This window comes from Coenobita brevimanus, chromosome 90 (genome assembly GCF_032717465.1).
Source record: "Coenobita brevimanus isolate Jiangsu-jjx chromosome 90, ASM3271746v2, whole genome shotgun sequence".
NCBI classification, from domain to species: domain Eukaryota; kingdom Metazoa; phylum Arthropoda; class Malacostraca; order Decapoda; family Coenobitidae; genus Coenobita; species Coenobita brevimanus.
This window is the reverse complement of record NC_137043.1, coordinates 8,349,592-8,371,397: the sequence shown is the minus strand read 5'-3', so window position 1 is coordinate 8,371,397 and position 21,806 is coordinate 8,349,592.

Below are 21,806 nucleotides of genomic sequence, written 5' to 3'. Positions count from 1 at the left end.
AGGGTGAGAAGTGCTTGTAAGTGTAATTGTAGTGTTGTAGTGGCTTTGGATGTGTGTGTAGTCTGTGAACCAAGTGTAATCGGCCCGCCTTAAGCCGATTGAGTGCAAGCATACTAGTATGCGATACTAGTATGAGACACTGGTTCAACCACAGCATCCCTTATGTCCGCCAAAGTAGCAAGTGGCTCTGAGAACGATTCCCAAAGTTTTTACAACTCTGGCGGGAGGCGAACCCTCGTCCACCTGCGTGCGAAACGCACACTCCACCACTGTACCACAGAGGCTCCATATATATATATATATATATATATATATATATATATATATATATATATATTGTTACGGAACAGAGAAAGATGATGTACACTTTAAGTGAGAATACTAAAAATCACTACTGTCCCGTAAAGTTCCAGGTTCAAAACAAAAGAGTTAGGTAAAATTACAAGTTAAAGTTTAATGCTCAAACTAACAACAAAACATTCAGGACTCATAAGGATAATGTAATGGCAAAAAACAGGTTAAATATATGGTTAACTGCAATAGCCTCTATTAACACGAAATTAGCAAGAGTAAATTTATCTAAGTCAGCCCTGATAAAATGAAAATACACTGGGTAATGCTCAGTTAATGCAAGATAAATTATTACAGATACAAAATAGTATTAAAACTGGCTGACAAAATGACTCCTACATAAATTACAAAAAACTTCACTAGGCCCACAAATCAACACCTTATGCTATACAGTACAAGGAAAAAATGCAATAACAGTTATACTCAAATTACACAGCTGCTAGATGGTTGGAGCCTTCCGGAGCACTCACAACAATAACTGTACAGGGGAGGACAGAGATGTGAACAAAATGAGGAGTAGATCTAAGTGGCAATGATGCAGAGACTGAGCTCATTATATAGGGGCCGGCAGAGCTTGATACAACTTGTAAGAAGGACGCGCAAATGAAGCCATGGGGACAAAGAGTTGACAATCCCGCACTGAACAACAGAAAGGACGACTTACTCTACTATAACGGTAGAAGGGGGGGACCGAGGCAGAACACGCTCGTGATCAAACAGGCAGCACACTGTACGTTAGAATTATACAAAGGATGATGAAATCATAGGCTATGTAACACCTCCCCACAAAGAAAAAGAAATTTACAAAGGAAATTTCTTATTACTCTAAAACAATCTGTCTAAAGTCTAGATAAGCAATCTGCAATAACATTTTCTTTCCCCTTGACATGTTGTATGTCTAATGAATACTCCTGAAGAGGTAGACTCCATCTTGTCAAAATCTGATTTTTATCTCTAAACTTACTAAGGAATTTCAGTGGGTTATGATCGGTATAAATGACTATGGGGTCAAAACCAGAACACAAATAAAATGAAAAATGCTGTAAACCCAAAATCAAGGCCAAAAGCTCTTTCTCAATAGTTGAGTAGTTCTTTTGAGGTGGAGTGAACTTCTTACTGTAATAAGATACAGGGTGTTCAATACCCTGATCATCCTCTTGCAGCAAAACAGCCCCAGCTCCTGTATCACTTGCATCAACAGCCATCTTAAAAGGCTTAGCAAAATTTGGAGTAGCGAGCACTGGCTGACTTAATAGGATAGCTTTAAGTTTGTTGAAAGAGGATTCACAGTTATCGGTCCAGACAAATTCAACTCCCTTTTTCAGTAGGTCTGTAAGTGGTGATACAAGAATAGAAAAGTTAAGAACAAATCTCCTGTAATAACCTACCATTCCCAAAAATATTTGTAGCTCTTTCCTACTTTTAGGTCTGGGAAGATCACTTATAACCTGAACCTTAGCTGCTGGTGGTGCAACATGTCCATCACCAATTACGTACCCAAGGTACTGAACTTTAGCTTGACCAAACTCACACTTTGATAAATTGGCTACAAGATTAGCCTGAACCAAATGCTCAAGAAATTTACTGACATGGCTTAGGTGATCTTTCCAGTTGTCACTGAAGATTAATACATCATCAATATAAACAACACACCCTGCCAAACCCTCTGTTACAACATTCATGAGCTTCTGAAATGTGGCTGGTGCATTCTTCATGCCATATGGCATTACAGAACATGCAAAAGTCTTTCCTAGTGTTACAAAACATGAGATCTCCCTAGCACGTTCAGTCATAGGTACTTGCCAGTATCCCTTTAACAAATCAAACTTACTTATATCCCTAGCCTTTCCGATCTTGTCTATGCAATCTTCCACACGAGGGAGAGGTAGGTGTCTGTTTTGGTTATCTGATTAACACGTCTGTAGTCAATGCAAAGCCGCTGTGACCCACCTGGCTTAGGGACTAGAGTGACAGGAGAACTCCACTCGCTCTGAGGGGGCTCAATCATCTTGTGGTCCAACAGGTAGCCAAGCTCTTTCTGGATGAGAGGAACTTTCACTGGGTTCACACGGTAAGGAGGCAATTTAATTGGCTTTGCGTCTCCAACATCGACATCATGCATCAACACAGTGGTTCTTCCTGGAGTGGCACGGAACACTTGCGGGTAGTCCTGCAGTAATGCCAAAAACTCCTGCCTTTCCTCGGGAGGTAGATGAGAAAGCTTAGTCTGGAGATCATTCATGATATCAGGATTCTTCCCCAAACTATCACTCAGGCTCATACTGCATGGGAGAGCTTCACTTGCAGACTCGGGTGGAACAGCTACAGTGCAGACTGGATTATTTTCGTCCCGCCTGTGATATAACTTTAGCATGTTGATGTGACATAGTTGCTTGCTCTTTCTACGATCTGGTGTGGCGATGACATAGTTGACATCACTGAGTTTCTTCTCCACGAAATAAGGACCACTAAACTTGGCTTGAAGAGGTTGCCCATGAACTGGTAGCAGAATCAAAACCTGATCTCCTGGCTGAAAGTGGCGTAACCTGGACTTCTTATCATACCAAGTCTTCATCTTCTCCTGAGCAGCTCCTAAATTCTCTCGCGCCAGCTGTAAAGCAGTGGACAGCCGTTCTTTGAACTTCATCACATACTCCAGCAGGTTGACGTCATCTTCCTCCGACAGCCAGCATTCCTTGAGTAGCTTAAGGGGTCCTCTTACTTCACGGCCAAACAGTAGTTCAAAGGGTGAGAAGCCCAGCGATTCATTTGGAGATTCTCTTGCGGCAAACACAACGAATGGAAGACCTTTATCCCAGTCTTTCTGATGTTCCAAACAGTATTTCTTGAGCATCGATTTGAGTGTTTGATGATATCTCTCCAACGCTCCTTGGGTCTGGGGATGGTAAGCTGAAGACGTGATCTGGGTGATGCCCAACTCTTTCAGAGACTGCTTGAAAACATTTGACATGAAATTACTTCCCCGGTCTGACTGTACCTCCTTGGGCAGACCAAACTTTGTGAAGAACCCTAGCATTTCCTTAACCACGTTCTTTGCTGAGATATTTCTAAGAGGAATGACTTCAGGATAACGAGTAGCCATATCAATCAGGGTCAACACATAAGAAAATCCTGAAGAAGTCTTAGGAAGAGGGCCCACAATATCCACCAACACACGGGTGAATGGCGCCTCAAAAGGAGGAATGGGAACTAGAGGTGCAACCTTTTCGGTCTGATTACACTTCCCCACAACTTGACAGGTGTGACAAGACTTACAATACCAGGAAACATCCCTGAAGATACCTGGCCAGTAGAAGTGTTTCAAAATGCGTGCCACAGTCTTCCTCACTCCAAGGTGTCCTGCCAAACTGGAATCATGAGCCACTCTAATGATATCCTGCCTACAAACACGAGGGATGACAACTTGATGTACAACCTCCCATTCACAGTCGGCTGATGCTGTTGGGGGTCTCCACTTCCTCATAAGTACTCCTGACTTTACATAATAACAAGTAGAAGCACCAGCTGACTCTTCTTCACTGTAAGCAGAGTTAGCTAGACCTTTCAACTCAGGGTCAGCAACCTGCAACTCAACCAACTCTTGACGAGACAAATTATCAACACTACGGGGTACTGCCTCATCTGGTGAGTGGTCCAAATTAGCAAGAAAAGTGTCAGCTAGGATAACATCATCATCATCATTATCCTCTAAGTCACCAGTAACTTTAGACTTAGCCCTAGTGACAGCACATGCAGGGAACACATCAGGGACATCACAATCCTGGGACGCAGCCACTGGCTCACTAGACAACTGAGGAGCTGGACACACTTGACTTCCACCAATATCATTTCCAAGTAAGAAAGTTACACCTGACATTGGGAGTGTCTCAACCAACCCAAAAAATAACGGAACCATTAACAAAACCAGACTCTAAATTCACTCTGCACAGAGGGACAGAGAAGTAATTATCCCCTACACCTTGTAAGATTACAGTTTCATCAGAGGAATTAACATTAGAGCCTAGAACACTGGTCAGCATAAGGGATTCGCAAGCACCTGTATCATGATATATTTTAACTGATTTCCTGTCATCACTGTCCAAAATACTGACAAAACCATCAGACAGGAAATTAGCACATGAACTCTTGAGAGTGTCACCCACGTTACTGCTCAAAAGAGGAGCTCCATCATGAGAATTTAAGTTACCCCTCAAAGCAGGTTCAGTTAACTCAGTTAAAGAATTCTGGGAACTCTCAAGGGTGGACACTAGACCAATTGACTGAATATTTAAAGACTCCTTTTTGTTCACATCATGCTGTCTCCTGAAACATTTCTCCGTAGTATGACCAAGCTTACTACAATAAGTACATTTACTTTTCTGAAATCTAGAGGTGAAGCTGGTATTTACTTCCTGAGAAACATCATCCTTATTCTCTTTCCTGTTACCTGTACTCTGAGTAGAGGCAACGTACTTACTCTCAGCTTTCCCTTTTTCTTTAGAATATCTCTTGTGAGTGAGAACATATTCATCAGCTAAAACTGCAGCATCAGACAAATTATCTATTCTTTTCTCATCAAGATATAGGCTTACATCTTCATAAATACACCTCTTGAAGTCCTCTAGCAAAATCATCTGCTTAAATTTACCAAAATCAGAATCCACATTCTTAGAATTTAACCACTGCTCTAACAGATGATCTTTGATTTTTGCATACTCAACATGGGATTGCTTATCTTGCTTGTAAGTTGTCTTAATTTTACTCTATAGGCTTCAGGAACAAGCTCATAGGCCTTAAGAATCAAGCTCTTAACTACAGCATAATTATCAGATTGATCCTGAGGCAAAGATGCATAAGTTACTTGAGCTTTACCGATGAGAACAGTTTGAAGGAGTACTGGCCAATACTCCTTGGGCCAATTAAAACCTGTAGCTACCCTCTCAAATAACTGAAAATACTTGGTTAAATCAGATTCATTAAAAGGAGGGACAAGTTTAACATTTTTAGCCACATCAAAATCATCAGAGCTAGATGATCCAGTTCCACCTTGTTTCATGCGATACTCATGGTCTGCCTGAATCCTAGCAATTTCAACTTGTGCCTCAGCCTCCTTAGAACGGGCCTGAAATTCAGCCTCCTTAGCACTTGCTTGAAATTCAGCCTCCTTAGCATGAGCCTCCTGCAGGGCTAGTTGTAACTTAGCTAATTCACTCTGCGTTTGCTCATTTGGAGGAGTTACATTAAACAAGCTTTGATTAATCATGTCAACAATTTGATCTTTAGAATGATGAGAGCGAACAGCAATTCCCAATTGTTGAGCAACAAGCTTAAGTTCATTCTTTGTTCTGTTTTCTACATCACACACTGTTTGCACATTTGACAAAAAATCTTTGGCTTCATCAAGTGTAGTAATAGTAGCCATCATGAATAAATCACAGTCACAAAATATCAAACAATATCCTTATGATAATATCCTGAATATCCTGATATGAGGTCGCCAAATTTATGTTACGGAACAGAGAAAGATAACGTACACTTTAAGTGAGAATACTAAAAATCACTACTGTCCTGTAAAGTTCCAGGTTCAAAACAAAAGAGTTAGGTAAAATTACAAGTTAAAGTTTAATGCTCAAACTAACAACAAAACATTCAGGACTCATAAGGATAGTGTAATGGCAAAAAACAGGTTAAATATATGGTTAACTTCAATAGCCTCTATTAACACGAAATTAGCAAGAGTAAATTTATCTAAGTCAGCCCTGATAAAATGAAAATACACTGGGTAATGCTCAGTTAATGCAAGATAAATTATTACAGATACAAAATAGTATTAAAACTGGCTGACAAAATGAATCCTACATAAATTACAAAAAACCTCACTAGGCCCACAAATCAACACCTTATGCTATACAGTACAAGGAAAAAATGCAATAACAGTTATACTCAAATTACACAGCTGCTAGATGGTTGGAGACTTCCGGAGCACTCACAACAATAACTGTACAGGGGAGGACAGAGATGTGAACAAAATGAGGAGTAGATCTAAGTGGCCATGATGCAGAGACTGAGCTCATTATATAGGGGCCAGCAGAGCTTGATACAACTTGTAAGAAGGACGCGCAAATGAAGCCATGGGGACAAAGAGTTGACAATCCCGCACTGAACAACAGAAAGGACGACTTACTCTACTATAACGGTAGAAGGGGGGGACTGAGGCAGAACACGCTCGTGATCAAACAGGCAGCACACTGTACGTTAGAATTACACAAAGGATGATGAAATCATAGGCTATGTAACAATATATATATATATATATATATATATATATATATATATATATATATAGATAGATAGATAGATAGATAGATAGATAGGTAGACAGATATATTTGGCCGATTTTTGTTATATGACTTCTTTTCTTCCACAATAATTAGTCTGTATTGACGAATGACTGTGAAGGAATTATCCAAGTGACTGTGTAGGAACTGCAAAGCCACAGAATGAATTAAATGCAGCTGAGTCTGCCTGAATATCATATTAAAGCCGACCATTTAGGCTTAAAATTACCCAAATATACCATCCTGTGTCTGAAATGATCTGATTCAGTCTGATCATGGATGAAGAAAATAATAAATAATCTTTGCTAAATAGATCTGAAGGAATTACTTTACTTCAAATGGCGTAACTGAACCAGAAGCGGTCCACCATTAAGAACTTCGCGTTCCACTACCGATTTTTTTTTTTTCTAATCAACAAGTCTAGAGCTTTTACAACACAATTCTTCATCAGTATCGTCAAAGTACAGTAGCAATTCCGATAGGAGACTCAAGACTGAATCCGCTGGTTGGCTACTCTTCTTGTAACATTCACCCAGTCTGATTTCATCTCATTAACAACAAATTTACGTTTACGTTCAGATATTCAAATTTCATTCCATGTTTGTACATGGCCATAATTGTCAAATGCAAGTATACACCATAAAGAATTAGTACACACAGAGACACACACACATCATCGTGTTGATGTGCTGTGTTGAAATATTCGCCTCGCACTTGTTGGGGCACGAGCAAACATAAGAGCCCGTCAGGGAAAAAGCAGGAACAAGCTCTTGAATTAGAGCGTAGCGGGGACAGCAAACTGGCAAACGAGGGAAAGGCAGCAGAGGCAGGGGAAGTGCGATGGTTGATGGTGAAATCGACTGCCCAGTGATCGACGAGTCAGGGCGGGGTTTGACGGTAGATGGTGTTGCCGGCTGCACGATGGTCGAAAGAGGGCAGGGCGGGACGAGAGCCGGGTAGACAGCGCGGCGCGATGGAGGAGGCGCCGACGAGCTCAGATGGAAACCGCCTGAAGCTGCCCTCAACCCCCATGCCCCTGATGGAAAGGACGATTGATTGATTGATTGTAGTAAAAACTGGCGGCGCAACTGCTAAGGTCATATGCCACCGGACAACAAGCTAAAACACATGGCAAATAAATTGTGCATAGTTAATAACTTTTTCTAGAAATAATACACTGAAAATAATAAAAGAATAGTTAAAAGAGAAAACAATTTCTTATAAAAGTGGAAGGAGGCCCGCCTCCTGAAGAAAAACAAAAACATCAGTAAAAACGCTATGGACTCCACCAAGCATCGAGGAGAGACAGTAGGCACCATCTACCCCTGTATGCCTATGGAGGAATCTCCGACGCAGGTCCCCCAAACTTGGACACTCGACCAGCAAGTGACGGACAGTAAGGGGAACAAAGCAATCATCACAGTACGGTTGATTCTCGCCACTCATCAGGAACCCATGTGTAAGTCGAGAGTGCCCAATGCGAAGCCTAGCAAGAGCTACCTCCAATCGCCGAGGCATGGAAGGGAGAACCCTTGGCACAACCACTCTCTGGAAGACCTCTTTCAGCTTATTATGAGCAACACCATCCCAACGTCTCTGCCAACACACATGCATTCTGTCCCGCAAGTAAGGCGTTAGATCAAATGCAGGAAGCGGATATTCTGTTGGGGGCTGTTGAGTAGCCGCAGCCAATGCATCCACAGTCTCATTGCCCACCACACCAACATGTGCGGGAACCCAGCAAAAATCCACTCTCTTCCCCCGACGACGAATGAGGAACAGCCACTCCAAAATAGCTAAAACTAAGGGATGGGAAGAGTTAAAAGAGTCCAGGGCCAAAAGCGCCCCTTGAGAGTCGCTAAAAATAGTAAAATAATTGTCAGGATGAACAAACACCAACTTCAAGGCTAAAATGATGGCTGACAACTCCGCAGTAAAAACTGAGGCAACCAAAGAAAGACTACCTCCACGGCTAAAATTGGGAAATACCACTCCAAAACCAACACCTGATGCGGATTTAGAGCCATCAGTATACACAGGCACAGAACCACCATGACTAGAAGAATGTTCTAAAAATAACCTTCAAAGACACTGAGGAGCGACAAAATCCTTTGAACCTGCAATAGGCCTGCAGAAAGTTACCTTGGGCAATATCCAAGGCCCAACCCTCGGGATCCGAACAGGACTGACAAGTACTGCTGACAAACCAAACCCCTCCATTATATCCTGAACCCTATAGCCAAATGGACAAGGCATGCGAGGGTGTCTACAATAACACAAAAGACAAGACTGTTTCATCACACCCTCACAGAGAAGTGAGTCTGGGAGGCGACGAATCCGGAGCCAGCACCGCACTGCAACAGACTGACGCAGTAGATCTAAGGGAGGCACACCAGCTTCCACCAATAAGCTGGGAATTGGAGAGGACCGATAAGCCCCAGTTGCAAGGTAAAGACCAGTATGATAGAGAGCATCTAGAGTTTTTAGTCTTGATTCTGTGGCAGAGGAATATACCTCACAGCCATATGACAGCTTAAGAGGTTACAAATACCTGAAACAAATGCAAGAGTGTCCTTCGATCAGCACCCCAAGAGGTATGGGACAAAACCCTCATTAGATTGAGAGCCTTCATACATGATGTTTTAAGATTTGCCAAGTGTGAGACCCACGTCAAATGACAATCAAAAGTCAGGCCCAAGAATTTCGTCTCTGTCACACAACGGAGTCTCCTGCCACAAAGCTGGAGAGCAGGGTCTGGGTGTACCCCTCTCATCCTACAGAAGTGCATAGCCACAGTCTTTCAAGGGGAAAACCGAAAACCCTTGGAAGTGGTCCAGGCAGAAATCTTGTCCAAGGCAAGTTGCATCCGCAGCTCAATAGCAGATATGCGGGAGCCAGAAAACCATATAGCTAAGTCATCCACATAAAGGGAAGAGGATACCCCAGCAGGCACAGTGTCAACGATACCATTAATGGCCACTGCAAACAGGGAAACACCCTAAGACACTCCCCTGTGGGTCACCTTCCTCCTGGCACAGTGGCGCAGAGAGGGTAGAACCCACATGGACCCGAAATACACGATCAGTCAAGAAGTCTCCAAGCAACACAGGCAGGCGACCACGTAAACCAAAGGCACGAAGTTGTTGGAGGATGCCATGGCACCAGGCAGTGTCATAAGCCTTCTCAAGGTCAAAAAACACAGCCACAAGATGTTGCTTGGAGGCAAAAGCTTCACAGATTGACGCCTCGAGCCTGATAAGGTTGTCTGAAGTGCACCGTAATTTATGGAAACCACTCTGCGACGGAGAGAGAAAGCAACCCTTCTCCAGAAACCGCATAAGCCTGACATTGACCATCTTTTCGAACAGCTTGCACACACATGATGTTAAAGTGATAGGGCGATAGTTGGAGACTTGGGAATGGTCTTTATCAGGCTTGGGAAAGGGGAGGACAATACCCAACTTCCAAGTCCTCGGAATAGAGCCCTCACTCCAAACCCTGTTAAAAAGGTCCATTAAAAATTGAAGTGAATCAGTCGGAAGATGACGCAGCATAGCGTATGGAATATCATCAGGCCCAGGAGCAGTGTCACGACACTCTGAAAGGGCAGCACACAGCTCACGGAGGCTGAAATCTAAATTATATGGCTCTCCGCCACGAGAGCGAAAGTCAAGACCTAGCCTCTCCTGATTTCTACGAAAGGTAGCAAATGGCTGAGAAGGATCCTTTGTGGAGACAGAGTAAAACTGATCTGCAAAAGCAGAGGCTACTGCATCTGGTGCAGACAAGTTCTCTGTGAAGGCGCAACACCAGAGGGGAGGGGGCGAGAACCTACCGGAAATCTTATGCACCTTTTTCCACACCATAGACATTGAAGTTGAAGATGTAATTGTTGAAACATACGACCTCCACGAGTTACGGCGAGCATTCTTCACGACCCATCTATAGTGAGCACGTGCTTTGCGAAACTGTATTTTTAGAAAAACATCATTACGATTGGCAAAATTCCGACGAGCAGCTGCTTTGTAAGTTCCCTTTGCTATGGAGCAGTCATCATTCCACCATGGCGCAGGTCTCCGGGAAAAAACACCAGAAGTCCGTGGGATAGAATGAACTCCTGCTGAGAAAATGATCTTAGTAAAATAACATTCGGCATCATTGATAGTTGAAAAATCAGTAACCCTGTTGGGAAATACACACAGTTCCTCAAAGAGAGACCAATCAGCCCTGTCCAGACACCAGCGTGGCAGACGGGCTACAGGAACAGAGTGAGTAGGCTGGACCACTACAGGATAATGGTCACTACCATGTAGATCACCCAAAACCTCCCAAGAAAAATCAAGGGCACAGTCAGAGGAGATGGTAAGGTCAATGACAGAATACGTGCCAGTCTGAACATGAAAATGGGTCGGCCTTCCATCATTTAGGACAACCAAATCTAAATCCCCAACCAAAGAGGTAAGAAGATCATCCCGGGGATTTGAAAGTGAGTCACCTCACCAAGGATGGTGGCCATTAAGGTCACCAAGGAGTAGGAAAGGGGGCGGAAGTTGGCTGATAAGGGTTTCTAGATCAGCTCATATAACAGGAACAGAAGGTGGAAGGTACAGACAACAGATGGTATAGCACCTCCCAACGTGCATCTGTACTGCTAGAACTTGAAAGGGGGACCGAATCTCAAAGGAAATAAAGGGGACATCAGAACGGCACAAAATTGCACATCCACTGCTGTGACCACCAGGAGGAAATGTATGGAAGGCCTTATACCCCCTAATGGAAGGGAACTGTCTGTCCCCCACCATTGTCTCCTGAAGACACACACATAGTGGGTTCAGAGCAGAGAGTAACTGCAATTCCTCCCAATTTGCCATGTCACCTCTACAGTTCCACTGAAGACAGATTGGTACCGATTGAGCCATAGTGATTAGTATTAAATAGTATGAACTTAGAAAGCTATGTAGCAACCTCGTTGGGAAGGGAGTGAAAGCCCTTCTTCCTAGGCGTGGAGCTCTGCCTAACCAACCGAGAAGGCAATGAAGATTTAGAGTTTCCATGGGTGGAAGTACCCTTACTCCGAGACATGTCCTGCCCATTGCCAGAATGAGTCCGAAGCACAGAGACCTTCTTGGAAGACCCACGTGCCCCGTCCGCACACCCATGTGAGGGTTTAGCTGGCACCTCGGGGCCAACTGAACCCCCCCCCAACCAAATCAACCAAAGGTTGGCCACTGGGTGACGGATCAGAGGGAGCAAGCGACTGAGCTCTATGAGTATCTAAAGACCCAGGCCCCACCACACCTGAGGAAGAGGCAGGGACAGGAATCCTAGAAGGGCCATCATGAACACCCACAGACTTAGACGCCACCACTGGCTGGGTTGTCGAGCAAAGAGCTCCCTCAGAATCCTCATCCGGTACAGAAGTTTGAACCTTAGAAGGAGGGAAGTCATCCAAAAACTCCTCACTCCTCACTCGTTTGAGGTTGGCAGATGCAACCTCCATCTCTGCACCAGAACTTAAAGCATTAGAAATTATAGTGCCACACTGTAAAGAAGAGTGAGCAACAGTAGCAGAGAGGGCAGATGGTACAGGAGCAGCAGATGGTACAGGAGCAACAGTCGGTATGGGAGTAGCAGCCGATACAGAAGTATGAGAGAGGCTGGTTTTTTTGGATATGTCAGGACAAGGATGCACATGAAGGACATTGGGAGTTTTGGATGTGTCAAAGCAAGGTGTAGCATCGACACGGGTGTTTGTCACAGGAGGAACCGGAGGAACTGGGATGGGGGAGGCACTCCCAGACGCTGGAAGAACCACCGCAGAGGAGACACCCCCAGAGACAGGAGGCACCTCCCTGGAGGAAGCACAGCTGCTTCCAGGCTGCACTCCCTCAGTGGAACCCCCCGGGCGAGAAGGCCGGGAAGTAGAACCCCGAGAATTTGATGGGGCATTGTGTGACGGTATGGGCACCTGCCAAGTAGCCTTAGGGCGAGACAATGCAGCAGCAAAGGTAACCCCAGGGCGAATGAACCGCTCTCTAACCCTGGCCTTTGCCTCAGAAAAGGAAATTTTCTCCTTCGTTCAGATGGAAATAATCTCATATTCATATTTGTATACTTCGCAATCCCTTGAGGAGGCCGCATGTGCTCCTCCACAGTTCAAACTTTTAGAGGGTTGAGAACAATCATCCATATCATGAGAAATTCTACCACAATTTCCACAGACCTCAGGAAGGCCAGACACTTCCCGCCTGCAAGAACGGCGAACATGACCAAATCTTTGACAATAATAGCATCTTCTAGGTCGGGGAACATAAGGTTTAACCTTTAGCTTCCACCACGCAGCAGTGATAACCTCCGGCAAGGTAAGACGGTCAAATGTCAAGATAAGAGTGGGCGTGGGGGTTAAAACCCCATCAACTTTCTTCATAATTCTCTGTACTCCTACAACACCCTGAGGAGCCAGCCCCTCTAAGAGGGAAGAATCAGAATATGAGATCAAGTCACGAGAATACACAACCCCTCGGGACTGGTTTAGGACCAAGTGACGAGAGGCAGATACAGGATAACCAGCGACCATAGTTAGGGACTGGATGCGTGAACTCTCCTCTTCGTTCCTGGCTTCAAGCAATAGAGAACCATCACCCTGCAAAGAGACCTTGGGGGTAAATCCACATGCTGAAACTAGACCACTGTGAATCTGAAAACAATTCAGGTTCCAGAAGGAAGTACCATTATCCATTTTAAGGACTATGTATTTTGTGTAACAGTTATGAACAAAAACACCAGGTAACACCTCAATAGGAAGGGCATCTTCATTCGCAGTTTTGGCAGATGACCCTGGGGGTACAGGGTCATCGGCCAGAGAGTGACCAGGTGATGCCAACTCGTGCGGCTGGTCACCGACCACACGAGTGGGTAAAGAATTGTTCACTGTATCCATAAATACATTAATGAAAATAAATTGGCACCAGGAGCCTAGGGAAACCGCCTACCAAGGAGTGAAGGGACCGAGCACGGTCTGATGGGAGCGGGGTACCTCGTCCCAAGAGGGTGTCCCAAAAAGGACACCCCGTGATTCAAAAGTTTGCTCCCACCAGTGCAAAGACCTCCCTCCCCAACACCCCTCAGCCCAGACACCCAACCAACCAACTCAGGACAGCACGGACGCGATCCCTCTGGAGGGCGGAACCAATGACTCATACGGGTAACCTACGTTTCGGGCAGCGCTTAGTCAAACCCCTCACCCACAACCCTACCCGCATGGGAGACCCTGCCAGATGTCGTTACATCCACGGGCAGGCTTGTGGGATCACCGGAGCATGCAAGCCCCCCCACCATGACAAGATGGCTGCCCACGGGGGGGCGTCCGCCACGAAAGTATACTTGTCTGCGATGCTTATATCTGAGTATCCCACAAAAGCTAAATATACTGTCCTCACAAACACTGTGTTGCACTGGTCTATCAGTGAAAAGATGTGGTACACACTTTATATAAAACAATACAGTCTCACATTTGCCTGGCAGTGGGTATAGGCTACGGTAAATACCAAAACAAGATACCCAGAAACGATAACCGCCTACCTATGTATCGGTCTGTATCTATGGATATAAATAATATAAATTATATCACACAGACACTGAAAATAGGTACATTGTTAGATATACTGTCCTCGTAAAGAAGGTAAATACAGGACGTGCAAACATTGTAAAATCAATCATATTCAAAAGGAAAAGGAAAAAAATGAAGGTGAAATACTTAAAAATAAAACTAAGGGAAAACATAACTGTATCCAGGCACTGTCATCCCCAGCTTTATCCCTGTCTCGTACAACACAGAATATCAAACCAAAAATTTACTGCTGCATGTTTGCTTGTGATTCGACTCTCTATATACCACATAAAAAGGTATGCAATTCCATACCAATATTCTATTTTATGGAATCACTATATATTTGTATATACTGTATATATATTATATATATACTAGTGTGTATCTGTGTATGTTATGTATTAGGTATGTATCTTCATATATAGGAAATCAAAGTTTCAGTTTTTCTCATTCAGTCATTTACAGTTCTTGTGAAATTCATCACACCTTGACAAAAACTGGACATCAAACTTACATAACATTTGTAAAGAACACACCCAGAATAACTTGAAAAACATGGCTCATGAACAGCAACATACACAAAAACTGTGGAAAGGAAAAGAAGTCACACACACACACACACACACACACAATCAAACCTGAACTGCCAAAGTAATAATTCTGTGGAGAGAATAAGACAGAAGGCCGAGTTAATCATTTTCCTTCTCTTGTTCCATTTACCGCCAGGGTGAGTCTATAGAAGTGAGAGTAGGGTCCTGCAGTGCCAGGTGTGTGTGTTTGCAGGGGGAAGATTATAGTGAGAAGAATAACATAAGGAACTGGAAGATTGCGAGGAAGCTAAAGACTAGACCCGAGATACATGAGAATAGAAGAAACAGAGGTAAGTTAAAAATGTGACTGACATAACAAAAAGGAAATTAAACAGCGGAAACGATAGAGCTAATTATAATATAAAGCAGAAGAATGTAGAGAACAAAACATCATAAAAGGATGGGAGTAAAAACTGTTAGAATGAACAGAAAACCTAAGCGAGATTTAGAAGAGAGTTACAAGTTTGTTTGTTCCCCTTTAATGACTAACTTCTCTCAGTTGTCGTTTGTTCATCTTGACCCAGTCCGACCCCAATGTACTTATTTCACAACCTTCTGCTCCGGTCTCTAAGTTCCCATTCATCGGATACGGCCCCTTCCTCAGTCTACAAAACACAGCGGCAACCAGTATGTTCTTGGGTTTCTGTTACAGGTCAGCTTAAGATCTACACTGCTGGGTTTGAAAGCTTCAATAAGATCTGATATCAGAAAACAATGTATTCGCATGTTAAATACCATCGTCCGTCACAACATACACTATAAAATCACAGCCTTTAGCTATGACGTACATGGCTTCTTTTTGGCTACAGTTCATGACAAGGGAAGAATCCCATGTTTTTTCAACCCCTTTAGTACGGTAACGTATATTTCAATATAATCACGCTACTTTTCGAACTTCAGACTATTGCAGAGGATGAGAGACACACTGAAGACGAGAGTAAGAAAAGCAGACTGACAAAGACAGATAGACATATAAACAAACAGATTGATGTGATGGTCAGTGTGGTGATGACCATTAATACTATGAAATGACTGCAGTTAGGAGAGGCCATAGTTGGATTAAAAAACCGGATCGGGAAAAAGCCTACTTACCCGAATTTCGTTAAAACAGAATACTGATGATCCACAACACCTGCCATCATAAAATGAATGGAGATGAGGGCAAAGACTAAAATAACCTCATTCCTTGTGTAAGTGTAGGGATTTTGCCAACCCACTGGTCAATGCCTGTGTTGCAGACCGCTTCATACACTACGTGGGGGATATTGATTTATATCCGGAAAGGTATCAGAAAGCCTGAAGAAGGTTTGGATAATGATTTTGATATTCTATGTCATTTATCCCTCTTAGCTTCATTTCTCTACCATTCATATTCGTCACAGTTTTCCTTCCACCAACGAAGTTGGACCCTTGTTTCTCTGTTTAATTGATTGTTTGTCCACAAGATCTCAAAAAGTCATTGATGGATTTCAGTGAAATTTTCTGAATAAGTGGGTCATTGGCCAAGGAAGAGCTGATTAAATTTTGGTGGAGATCTGTGTTCTAGTCCGGGTGCAGGACAGTTGTTTGTTTGTTCACAAGATCTCAAAATGTTATTGATGGATTTCAATTAAATTTTGTGGATATGTGGGTCATTGGCCAAGGAAAAGTTTATTACATTTTGGTGATGATCTTAGTTCTCTGGTATAGGCGTTGGCGAAGGTGTCAGTTCTCTTTGTGCTCTTAACTTTTTTTTTTTTATGTTATTTTACATTTTGCTTCTTCATGCTTGCCACCGATACTACCTTCTTGTATTATACTAAACACTCACTTTGTGCATCTTTCGTTGCCCCAGCAACTGAACCTTCACCCGGCCTCTCATCCCCACTGCTTAAGAGGCGTCAAGGGCTCGTGCATGTTAACCGCCAAAGCGATGAGTGAAAAATTGATGAAAGGAGAGAGCGAAGCGACGGAGTAAAGTAGGTTCTTGCCAAAACTCCACTCCACTTAATACTTGGAACCCCAGGGAAGGAAGGGAAAGAGCTTCCAGCAGAAACCGTGCAAGAAGAATCAAATGCAGACAACTAGCATTAAGCTGCAGTGGCATTTTTTGCAGTAAACATTCCACCTGAGATGATAAGTTTGACTATTACCTATTTTGCTTTCTCTTGAAAATATTACTATATTTCTTCATATAGGCGTTTCCGAATTATTTCCCCACTAAAATTACGAAAAATTTTGCCAGACAGCACACATATTGTACTTATAATAGTAACTAGACCGGTAGTGACACTTAGCAATATACGAAAGCGGAAACTCAAAACTAAATGATTAGGAGGTTACGAAATAGTGCAATACTATGTGATGCTTCCTACAAAAATCTAACTGAGATACAGAAAAATAAAAGGATATCAGGAGAAATAAATGAATGGTGCGGAATTTTAAAGAATTTATTTGGAGTTATCATTCTGAAGGTGTAAGAAAACCATTAAGATACACAACATATCACACAGTATTAACGGAGCAAGCATCCTGAAATAAGTCATAGGTTACAGATGGGTAAGCTCGTTGCATCACTGAGACGTAATCAGTGTAACGTGATCTACAAAGTTTCTGGTTCATAAAATGCTGCAAAATTGTGCTCAGTCTATTGTCACATAAAAAGGAAATAAATTAGGTATCAACATACACTAAGTCGTTTTTTTTTTAATATAACTAAATCTTCCGTCTGGAAGTTTACGTTTACCTAGTACACACACACACACACACACACACACACACACACACACACACACACACACACACACACACACACACACACACACACACACACACACACACAAACAAACACACACACACACACACACACACACACACACACACACACACACACACACACACACACACACACACACACACACACACACACACACACACACACACACACACACACACACACACACACACACACACACACACACACACACACACACACACACACACACACACACACACACACACACACACACACACACACACACACACACACACACACACACACACACACACACACACACACACACACACACACACACACACACACACACACACACACACACACACACACACACACACACACACACACACACACACACACACACACACACACACACACACACACACACACACACACACACACACACACACACACACACACACACACACACACACACACACACACACACACACACACACACACACACACACACACACACACACACACACACACACACACACACACACACACACACACACACACACACACACACACACACACACACACACACACACACACACACACACACACACACACACACACACACACACACACACACACACACACACACACACACACACACACACACACACACACACACACACACACACACACACACACACACACACACACACACACACACACACACACACACACACACACACACACACACACACACACACACACACACACACACACACACACACACACACACACACACACACACCTAAAGAAGAGTAATTAATGAAAAAAAAATATATTTGACCTATTCGTTAACAGGCATGTCCAATTACGTTAAATACAGGAGAACGCCAAACGCTACTAATTTTTGCGCCTCGATCGTGTGAGTGACAATTACCAAGCTCTTCACTTAAATACTGTTGTTAAATTTTGCCCTTACTACAGTATTGCCAGTGGATTTCAGGTTACGTAGGAAAGACGTCTAGTACTGAAAGTTTCATTCAAGACAATAACTAACTCTTACAATAACAAAAATCTCTCCTAAGCTGAAAAGGATTCGCTGACTGTAGCAAGAATAGATTACAGATCAAAGTCATCGGACGGAAAGAGTTAAACTGTAATCACAACCATTGCTTCAAAGAAAATATTAAACAAACAAAGGCACTGACCAGACTCATTAGTTTTAATTACGACTTCCGGGTCGTGAGTAAGTTACGTTACCTGTTTCGTCTCAGAATATTAGATGATGTTAGTGGTGCGTGTTTACTGCCATTACGTGCTCTCTACAGCGGGGCAAACCACCACGCTAACACACCAAGTGTTAGTGCAGGTTAATTATGATTTGAGAGTCACGAACAAAATACAGGAGCGTGATGAAGAGTGACAAAGGGATAGATGTATGGTGAAGGGTGAGACAGGGTGAGACGTGTGGTGGAGGGTGATGCAGAGTGAGACGTGTGGTGGAGGGTGATGCAGAGTGAGACGTGGAGTGGAAGGTGAAGCAGAGTGAGACGTGCGGTAGAGGGTGAGGCAGGGCGAGACGTGCGGTAGAGGGTGAGGCAGGGCGAGACGTGCGGTAGAGGGTGAGGCAGGGCGAGACGTGCGGTAGAGGGTGTGGCAGGGCGAGACGTGCGGTAGAGGGTGTGGCAGGGCGAGACGTGCGGTAGAGGGTGTGGCAGGGTGAGACGTGCGGTAGAGGGTGTGGCAGGGTGAGACGTGCGGTAGAGGGTGTGGCAGGGTGAGACGTGCGGTAGAGGGTGTGGCAGGGTGAGACGTGCGGTAGAGGGTGTGGCAGGGTGAGACGTGCGGTAGAGGGTGTGGCAGGGTGAGACGTGCGGTAGAGGGTGTGGCAGGGTGAGACGTGCGGTAGAGGGTGTGGCAGGGTGAGACGTGCGGTAGAGGGTGTGGCAGGGTGAGACGTGCGGTAGAGGGTGTGGCAGGGTGAGACGTGCGGTAGAGGGTGTGGCAGGGTGAGACGTGCGGTAGAGGGTGTGGCAGGGTGAGACGTGCGGTAGAGGGTGTGGCAGGGTGAGACGTGCGGTAGAGGGTGTGGCAGGGTGAGACGTGCGGTAGAGGGTGTGGCAGGGTGAGACGTGCGGTAGAGGGTGTGGCAGGGTGAGACGTGCGGTAGAGGGTGTGGCAGGGTGAGACGTGCGGTAGAGGGTGTGGCAGGGTGAGACGTGCGGTAGAGGGTGTGGCAGGGTGAGACGTGCGGTAGAGGGTGTGGCAGGGTGAGACGTGCGGTAGAGGGTGAGGCAGGGTGAGACGTGCGGTAGAGGGTGTGGCGTGGCAGGGTGAGACGTGCGGTAGAGGGTGTGGCAGGGTGAGGCAGGGTGAGACGTGCGGTAGAGGGTGAGGCAGGGTGAGACGTGCGGTAGAGGGTGTGGCAGGGTGAGACGTGCGGTAGAGGGTGAGACGTGCGGTAGAGGGTGAGACGTGCGGTAGAGGGTGAGACGTGCGGTAGAGGGTGAGACGTGCGGTAGAGGGTGAGACGTGCGGTAGAGGGTGAGGCAGGGTGAGACGTGCGGTAGAGGGTGAGGCAGGGTGAGACGTGCGGTAGAGGGTGAGGCAGGGTGAGACGTGCGGTAGAAGGTGAGGCAGGGTGAGGCAGGGTGAGACGTGCGGTAGAGGGTGAGGCAGGGTGAGGCAGGGTGAGACGTGCGGTAGAGGGTGAGGCAGGGTGAGATGTGTGGTAGAGGGTGAGGCAGGGTGAGACGTGTGGTAGAGGGTGAGGCAGGGTGAGACGTGTGGTAGAGGGTGAGGCAGGGTGAGACGTGTGGTAGAGGGTGAGGCAGGGTGAGACGTGTGGTAGAGGGTGAGGCAGGGTGAGACGTGTGGTAGAGGGTGAGGCAGGGTGAGACGTGTGGTAGAGGGTGAGGCAGGGTGAGATGTGTGGTGGAAGGTGATGCAAGGCAAGAAGTATGATGTGAAAAAAGAAAAAAAAAATCTACGCATAGTAGAAAATTTGACAGATTTCCAAAACTCACCACTGTGCATAGTAATAAATCTGATTTTGAAAAAACTACTAATATGGGCACGCAAACAGTTGTAAAAGTTTTCCCCCAAAAAATAATTAAGGGAACATTGTGGCTTTAAAAGGAAATATTAATAATAAAACGGTAAGTCACATGCAAATATCGCTACGTGCGAAAACGGTCAAGGACATGAGTTTTGGGTTATGAATTTTACGACTAAACACTTGTGATCGAAAGCAAAACTAGTTAAACGTCACAAGTCACGATGATTTTCAGAAGTCATAACGGAACGAGGTGAAGGAGAGAGGCTCCAGAGTATGAAAGGAGGGGGTAGAATTTTGAAACAAAGATATGAAACAATTAAACATATATAAATATACTGTATAATTAATCAGCAGTGAACTGTCTTGTGTTTATTATAAATAGGTGATGCAAGTTCATCAATGGTTTGGATGTTATGTGATAATGAACCTTTCAGATGATTATGTTAACTAATAATCATTTTACTTTGTGCCGTTTTTCATTACACTGGGTCCAAATACTCTCCCTCTTTTAACTGTGAACCGAGTTGTTTGATTGATTAACTGAAATGAAACTGGTGGCACAAGAGTCAGGGTCATATGTCGCCGGAAAATAATTAAAACGACTACAAGAACGAAAGCATAAAAGCTGACAAGAAGATAAAACGTAATAAATACAAATGAAAACACTCAAAACAATTCATCAATTAAAAACAGTAAAAATCACCAAACACTGAATCTTACAAAGTAGGCCTAATCGAGCTGCCTCCACAAAGGAGATGGTTCCCCCCTCCCATACAACAGGCCTCCTCTCCAAGCACCGACGAAGGACAGTACAACCCATCACCTGCCCAGTGCTCAGAGAGACCGATTCCCCCGGCAAGTGCCAAACGTTCAAGGAGACCAAGTATTCATCACAAGAAAGAAGGGGAACCCCCTCCATTAAAAATCCAGGGTAACCAATTACCTACCCTACGATGGAAACCTGTCAATGAAGGGACATACAATACTGACAAAACAGGTCGGATTCCATAAGCAAAGGGCTTCAGGACACATTGGCAATTGGCATAAACAGAAGACCGGAAATCCTGGGAAACTATGATCTAGAGCACTGAATCGGGGAGACGGTGCATACGATACCAACACC